Below are 8595 nucleotides of genomic sequence, written 5' to 3'. Positions count from 1 at the left end.
GGCATCAGCCTGGGGCAGGCAATGCAAAAGTGACTGGGAGCCACCTGTGTCTAACTCCAAACCCTATGGATGAACCAGCACCAGTGTGCAGAAACAAGCCCCATAGAAGGCCTGTGAGGCTGAGGTCACCTGGGCTGGCTGCTGCAGTAATCATCTGGTAATGGTACGAACTGGGGCTCAGGTAGGCAGCTGTGGTGGCCAATGTCTTCCTCACAAGGGAGATAAAAAAATGGGAGACTCTGCCAGCAGAATGAGGAGGCTTGACTTTTAAGGCTATCATCTCCCTGTTTTTGGAAAGGGTGGCTTTGGGTCAGACAGGGTAAGAGGAAATAGCCCCCTACCCCAGCCAGCTGGATCACTCTGCAGGGACCCATCAGCAGCACACAGCCAAGCCCCACCTTCACTCCTGGGGTATTTTGTTTGTAGTGAAAGGCTCAAGAGATAGAGAGAGGAAAAGCTTGTTCTTTGCTAAGCTGATATTTGAATTGTGAAATGTTTCTAATAAAATGCAACTTGGGGAGGAGCTTCATCTGACCAGCATTTGGATGAGTGTTATACTGAATGAAATGGTATCAAATAATACACTGCATCTGAGTATAGGTTAGACTGAACCAGAATTATTTCATGACAGTACATATCCACAGTATATTGAAGTTGGAAGGGTGGTGCCCAGATGTTTTATGCTGCTAAAGCACCTGAGTTCTTTGACATCCTTTCCTCCCACTCCAAATGCAGCGTGATGCTTCCTCTTAATTGCAAGCAAGAGCTTGAAACTTGCCCATGATCAAAGGCTGCATTTTGACAGTTCAGGTGCAATTAAATGTGAGTATCAAGTAAGGTGTCTGCAGCTCATTATTAAATCTATGTTGAAGTGCAGGCATAAAATTAGAGCCACGACGCCTTCTTGCAGATCACGTAGTTAGATATCTAAATGGGTGCGCTTGCAGACAGAAAATTGTGCTCAAGTCATTGGAGGCTTGGGCAATGCCCAGCTATAACACTGAATAGCCAGCCACTCCTATAACAGTGTTTGTCATCGCAAACATAAGTCTCTTAACCTGCTAAAAGGGAGTCAGGGGCAAGCATTCAACAAAAAAATGTCTTTAATCGTGGATCAGATATAAGGGAGCCAGACAACTGTTGGCTTTGAAGCAGTTTTGAATCAAGAACATTTGCAGTAGAGCAAATATCTGCCTGAGTGTGGAAAAGCAAGATTGCATTTGCCCCGGAAATCTCTGCTCTGATGGATTAAAACCATAAATGTCTAACCCACTCTTTTTTAAAAAAAGTAGAAGAACTTAAATTAAGCAAAACATCTGGTGGGATCCAGACAGAATGAATACCAAAAACCTCCTCAAATGTTTGTCAAGGTAGAGGAGAAAAGTAATTGTTCTCTGATTTCATCAGCTCCTGAAAAAAACACTCTCTGCTTCTGCTCTTCTTTTGTAAGGGATCTTTAAACATGCTCAACGACAACAGAGAATTGATGAAAACTCCACAAATACAGGTCAGTATTTCTGTGGAGCTTACAAAATATGCTTGGACACTGGAGTGAAGGTTAAGGTTCCCTCTTGAAGAAATAGGTCAGCTGCTCCATGGTTGTCCAGTCCACTGTTGTTCCTCCTTGTCTCTCACCAGAAAATAATTTGTACTCTCTTGTGAAAGTAACCCAAATCTTTCCTCTTTTCCTACGACCTCTTCTCCTGCTGGATTTATGGGTGTTACAGACACTACTGATGTACTGTCTGAATACAATAACAAGCTCAAATCAGATTTAAGGAAATGAGTCAATAAGCAAAACAGGAAGGAAACGCACCAATTTAAGCCTAGAAAACCACACAGCGTAGTGTAGTGCAGGGGTTTAATACCTTTGTACTGTGAAACTGGGGGCATGAATTTTCAGGTTCAATGTCTGTGATGGGCAGTGTTCCTACTCTCTCAAGTCAAAACATATTAATTGCAGAAAGATCAAATTGGCACAAGGCAATTGCTCTCAATGAAGTAACAGAAATGTTGAAATACAGTGGAAAGAAAGCCTGGTGAAAACTGTCCTGAAGGGCCAAAGGAGACAGGGAAAGGGAAGATGAAATCAGTACCAAAAGAGTGAAATGCCAATCCCACTCAAGGATCATGTGGCTAGAGGAATATGGGGAAGAGGAAAGGAGTTTGACCCTGTGCTGGAAGTTTTCACCTGAAGGTGAAAAAAGGGGAATAGTGTGTTCTGGAAGGTTTTAAAGAAGAATTGCTGCTCAGCCCGTTGCCCAAGTGGTGCAGTGCTGCCTGTAAATATTGAAACATAAATTTACTGAATGGGCCAGCTGAAATGCTCCAACCCAAGCACCGTGAGCAATCTATTTGTCGACACATTGAGGGGGGCGGAGGGTTTGCCTGGAAAGAAGCCAAATTAACAACAACTGCCAAAAAAGTAGAGCAAAACAGGTATACTTTCTCTCATGTCAGAAGCTGACTTTGTGCCAGGCTTTGTCAGGATGTGAAGGGAAACATGCTCAGAGACTGCCAAGATCCCAAACAGGTCTTCATTTCCTGCTTCTTGGTATTTTGCCACATTTTGCCATTTGTCACATTGATCAAGAGTAAGGGGACGATGATAAGGATAGATCCATTATTTTGTGGAGCAAGGAGGAAGACAGGACTGCCAGAAAAATCCATTAATTTGAGGCCTTGAGGCCACTTTATCTTCTCATAGTCCCAGAACAAGCCATGGGAGCTGAGGGAAACCTCACTGCACTTCACACCCCAGGGATACCTTCCACACAGGGCTTAAAGAAAGCTTAGAAGACTATAAACAGGCTTTTGAATGCACCAGGAGGTAGCTTTTATTCTCTGTAGTTTGCATATTGTGAAACTGGAGCACTGAAAAGTTGATTTTCAGAGTTTCCTACTGCTCGACACCTGCATGAAAGGTCAGCATTTCAGAAGCACTACGGGTGCTCGGGAGGAACCAAGGACGACTGCTCTTTCTCATAACTTTGAACAGGAGCCACTTCTTTGCTAAATTTGCTAGCATGCAAATGCTGGTGAAAGTCAGCACTGCAGCTGACTAAACCAGAGTTTGCAATCTGTTCTTTCAGCACTAGATAGTGCCTCTCGTTATCACTGTGGTTTTACCCTCCCTAATGACTAACGCACTGGGAATAAATCAGTGACATGCAAACTGGCACATTTTCAGCAAGCACAATTGTCCATGAAATTTCTATAATTTTTCTCCTTCTCCCCATCCTGCCCACTTAACAGCGTTTCTCTTTCCCTAGGAATCTGATCCTTACTGGGGAGAGGCATTTACAGTGCTGGCAAATGACTCAAAAAAAGCATTATGAACAGAGATGTCTCAAAAGGCCAGTTTCTGGCACCACACCACTGGGGAAATGGTCTGAGCAGGAATTTGTATTTAAAGGCTTGGTCTATGAATAGGAGTCCTGGTTGCTCAGATCATGACATCTTTGGGCAGAGAAGAAAGTGTTTCTGTGATCCATGATCATGCCATAATTATCCCAGGTGTAAATGAAGAGTTGGAGTCACAGCCATTGAAACAGAGTCAGTGACAGGAATTTCACCTGACATATCCTGTAATATTTTGGAACCAGTGACCCAAATTCAAGAACACAAACTGTATTTATTGCATAAACATATATATATATATTGGACAGCTGCAATACGGTGTGTACTCCTGCTGTTGTTTTGACACTATTAGCTCAGTGAAACTACTAATTGAACTTGTAGTGCTGAAAATACTACAGCCATATGTGTAACTGCAGTGTGTACTTCATAAATGAGGTGATGCCACCATAAACTGTGAAAATAATGCAGCTGTATAAAATTAGAGTGATGAATGTGCATTGGCATGCAGTTCTACTGTGCAAGCCAAAGCTGGTACCAAACTGTTCCCTCAAAAATGCAGGCATTTAAACACACTTTTACAGGGCAGCAGTTGCTCACTCTTCACTTAGCTTCTGTGTGGAATACAATGCTGGTATTTCTTTTTCCCTTCCATCCAAATTTTTCTACCTTGATGACATTTCTGTTATGATGGTTCACCTCCAAGGTAGGTGGGCTTTAGTTCAGTTTTGGAGAAAACCACCCATTCTGGTCCTGTGACCTACTGTTGTAGTCCAGGAGCTCCCAGGTGGAGGGAAGGTGAGAAATGGGACAAAGCAAAGTATGGCAATGAGAGATTTTGTCTTTGCTGCATTGCTCTTCTAAGGACAGAAAATCCTCAGCCATCACAGGCCATCTGCATGCAGCTCCTTAAACAAAGAACAAGCTAGAGCAAGGGACAAACAAAGACCTAGAGTTGAAAGCGGAAAGACAAAGAACATGATTACAGTCAAATGACACCCAAGAGACAGAAGTTTGGGAGTGAATCCTGATGACTCACAGAGGAGGGAGAGGGTGAGGAAGCAAAGACCGTGATTGCAATCAGCTCCTGGAGGGAACTTCCCAGGCACATCCCAGGCTATCACATGGTGACCCGAGGGAAGAGGCCAGGAGAGATGAGGGCTGGTTAGTGAGTGAAACATCTCTTCTTTGTGATCACGAGGAAATCTGGCCAGATTGCCAGGACATTCTCTAGAGAAGACAATGGTGATGACAGCAAATGAAACAGGTTTAAGGTTGTGTTGTTTTGGGTTTTTGTTTGTTTGGTTTTTTTTGTTGGGTTTGGTTTGGGTTTTGTTGTTGTTTTGTGTGTGCGTGTTTTGCTTAAATAAAGTAGTCTGTAGTGCTACAGTACTGCAATACTAAAGAGGAGGGTTTAGAAGCAATTAAATCTCTGGCCAGTGTGACTATACTGCCGGATGATTCCTGAAAGAGGCACACTCGGGATAAGGATAGTTAAGCCATCAGCAGATAAACAGAGATTTGCCAGCTTCCACATTCAGAGCAATCGCTGCAGGCGAGGGTGCATCACTAGGGGGTGACTGCCACTGTTTATCGATCTTGATAAGCATTCAGAAACCTCTGTGGACAAATAGCAGCCATGGCTCTTATCACCAGGGCCATAAACTGAGACTCTCCCTCTGACACTACTCAACAAAAAACCCCAAACCCCTACATCCCAGAAGTGGTTGGCGGCCCGTGAGAGATCTGTAGAAAATATTGATGAGTCCATAGGCACAGCCCTATGCCACAGCACACTTTTCTTACCTCAGCTTAACAGTGGTTGAATGAAATGAGGTGGTGCGCTACATGTACTCAGCAGAAAAAGATCACATCTCACAGACAGTCAGAATAACCTTGCTCTTTAAATAGTCACTATGTAAAATTTCATTTTTCATGCTGTGATAACTCCATTGCATGCATACACACCCCACACACCTCCCCCGTTCCCCATGCCTTAAAATATGACATCCACAAGAACCAACCTGCTGCTGAGGCTGTGATGGTGCTTCAGCTGCAGACATGACTACATAGCATCAGCTCCAAAGAGAGGTTTGCCATACTGCCATCAGCACTTTCTTGTTATATGGGATGTCTGGACAGGTAGGACTCTGGCATTAGGCTCTGGCAAGCAGCAACCTGCAACTGCAGCTTTTTTCAGAGCTGAAAAATAATTCAATGTGAGGCAAAGATTGGCTGCACTGAGAGACCAGAGGCAGGTTCCCTGCTCACCTCTGATTTGTAGCTTGGTCCTCTTTGTCCATTTGAGCACTTCCCCCAAAGCTACCTGGCAGTTTCCTGGAGTCACCATCACACGTCAGAAAAGTTTTCATCATAAATTAAAGGACAGAACAAGCTGGCTGTGGCTGGATCTGGATGGAGCAGGATGCTGTTATTTAGAATATGACAAGGATGAAAAAGATGGTTGTGAATGTTCAGGCCAAAGAATATACTTCATAGCAGCAGGGAAGGAATTATGGGGCATGAGGTGAAAAGAATAAAATGCTAGCATCGAGAATTATGCTGCCTGATCTGACTTTGATAAAGTCACAGTGAACAAGACTGAAACTACCTGGGCCAATGAGTCTCCTGTGGAGAGCAGACTGATTTGCTTAGGACAGCTATCATGGGTAGGAAAGGTGACATCCCAAATAGGGGAAGGGTTTGGTGAAGCTGGCTTCTCACTCATGACTGTTCAGGCATTTGCCTAAAAGATGCTGATACTGAGTTCAGAGCCTGTAGGCCACTGGATTTTTCCACTCCTGCTACAGTGGAGTAGAGAATCTACCTCCTCTTATCTGTTGCTAGCACTGGATAAAAATGCATTCAAGAGAAAGCAGCATCCTTCTGACTTAAGCTGTGATTGAGCTCTGTCACACATAGCTGAATCCTCCTTTGGAGAGCTCTGCCTATACAAATATTTTCTTCATGTTCATTTGCCACGTTTTCCTTTAGGCACCTGCACCACAGAATTTTGAAGAGTCTGCAGATTTTAGCCAAACTCATAGTACTTTATCAGTGAATTGCCTAGCATGTCCTGACTGCTATAGTTATAACTTAGGGTTATAACTGTATTATATATAATGATATATTATATCTATGTACTATATACCATATTATAATTGAGGATATTATCCAGTAATATCTTTATTTGGTAGAAAGTTTGGGCACATGTGACCTAAGCACGGAGGTATGTTGATGTTACTTCTTCCATAAAGGACCTTTCCCTGCATTGATCCATGTCCCCTTAGCTGGGTTCCTACTCTTGAGTCAGTGGCAAGCAGCTGGTGAGGGACTATAGACAGTAGTCATAGCTCTCCCATTGGAGTAAAAGGCTTTTCTTTGTTAAAAGTTAGGAAGATGACTATGAAAGTAAACCTTAACGGAAAAAAGAATTAGATAAAAGGGGCTCAGAGGTCTGTAAAGTATTGTAGAACTATCTCAGCATGGGTTTAAAAAAGACTGAAAGAAAGAAATTAATAGAAAATTAAGCAATAGAGAGGGAAGACTTGCAGATAAGGTTAAAACAGCAGCATACCATTTAAAGGAAGAGAAACAGGGAGGGAATAATCCATGGGAAAAACTAAAACTAGAAATAGTTGGAAGGGAATTAAAATATTAGAGAGCATGAAGAAAGCCCTGTAATATTACGGCTAGCAAAATGTATTTTATTTATTCATGTTCCTTCTGGATTATTTTTCACTGGCAGCTGCTGAGGGTCCCATTGCTGCACATTCTCCTCCCTCCATGGAGAGCAGCCAAGTGCTTCTCTTTGAGGGCGATGAATGTGCAAACCAATTTTGAACGCTTCAACTTGAAACAAAACACTCTCCAAAGCCCCCCTCTGCCTTGAGCAGCTTCCCCCAAGCCTCCCTGGTGGAAACCTGGAAACTTTGTAGGCTCTCATGAGCTCCTTTTACAGGTTGGTCCATTATTAATACTTAAATATGGATACTAGTATGAAATAAGTGAGAATCAGGCTAACTTTCCCTTCAAAAAGGAGAGATGTAATCTACTCTCTCCTCTGTGTCTCTCCTTGCAGACAGGTGAGCTCTAGGAGATGTAGAACTTCTTTATGGGACTCCCAAATCATGTTGCAGTCAGTGGAAATTCCACCAGTCACTTTAATGGGACTTGGAGTGGCCCTGCAAGGCTCAGACCCCTGAGACTCACACCCACCCGTACCCATTGGCCTCTTCAGAGAATCCAATTGGCTGAATGATTTACTCAATGGGAAAGTTGTGAAGTTGAGAAACAGCCTTTAGTCCTTTCAATTCTTCCCCTGAGTAAGGGGAGGCCTTTTCCAAGCCTGAAAAAGTGTATAAAAGAAAATCCTTTCTCACAGGTAATTTTTATCAGTCCAAGCAGTGACATAGTAATTTTTTCAAAAGCTTTCTAGTGATTTAAGGGCATAAGTCCCATCTGACTTCAGAAGTGAGACTTAGGCAGGTTTTTGCCCTTGAGCCACATCTCTAAGGAGGTCTGTGCTCCTTTAAGGAAGAGGTGAAAATGGGGTTTTAAGCAACTCTTTTTAAATCAGAGGTATGTGTAAGAGCTGACATGTCACAGGACTGATATTTGACATATGGATCTAGGCAAGTCGTACAGCCCCACCGGTCTGAACTGGAAACTTCTGCACTTATTTTCAGGCAGCAATTTTAAATGACATGTAAGTGGTGCTGTGCTAGAGAACATGAGCACAGCACCCTTGACTGGAGCTCTGGGACAGGGAGTATTACTGAGGTGGATCTATGAACTTAATAATAAGCTTATTCTCTCAGACCATAAGCAGGTTGTTTGGAAAAACATACGCTAACTGAATGAGTCTGGAAAAAAAACCAGAGTGTTTTAAAGCTTTCCCACTGCCGTGGTAGAACCAATGCAGCTCTGCCATGCCGATGGAGGCCACAGCGGTAGGACCGCAGCGAGCGAGGGCATCTGCACTGCTGCAGCCACAATGGCTTTCTGGCTGGTGAGATCTGAAACGCTCTCAGAATCATCTTGTACTCAGCAGGTTAGGAGACAGAGAGCCCATAATAACATACATGCAGCAACTGTAGTCTGCCACACTCTGGACAGGGTGACATAGATTTGAGTGTCTCTGCCTTGGCAGGTCTGTACTGAAGACATTTGCTTGCATGAGTAAATTTCAAATTAGACACAGCTGAAAACCCCCAAGCTTCTTCCAGGGGTGCAAGG

Source organism: Myiozetetes cayanensis, unplaced genomic scaffold (assembly GCF_022539395.1).
Source record: "Myiozetetes cayanensis isolate MyiCay16 unplaced genomic scaffold, myiCay2020 scf1, whole genome shotgun sequence".
Lineage (NCBI taxonomy): Eukaryota > Metazoa > Chordata > Aves > Passeriformes > Tyrannidae > Myiozetetes > Myiozetetes cayanensis.
The sequence above is the reverse complement of the archived record's forward strand: the minus strand, read 5'-3'. Positions refer to the sequence as shown.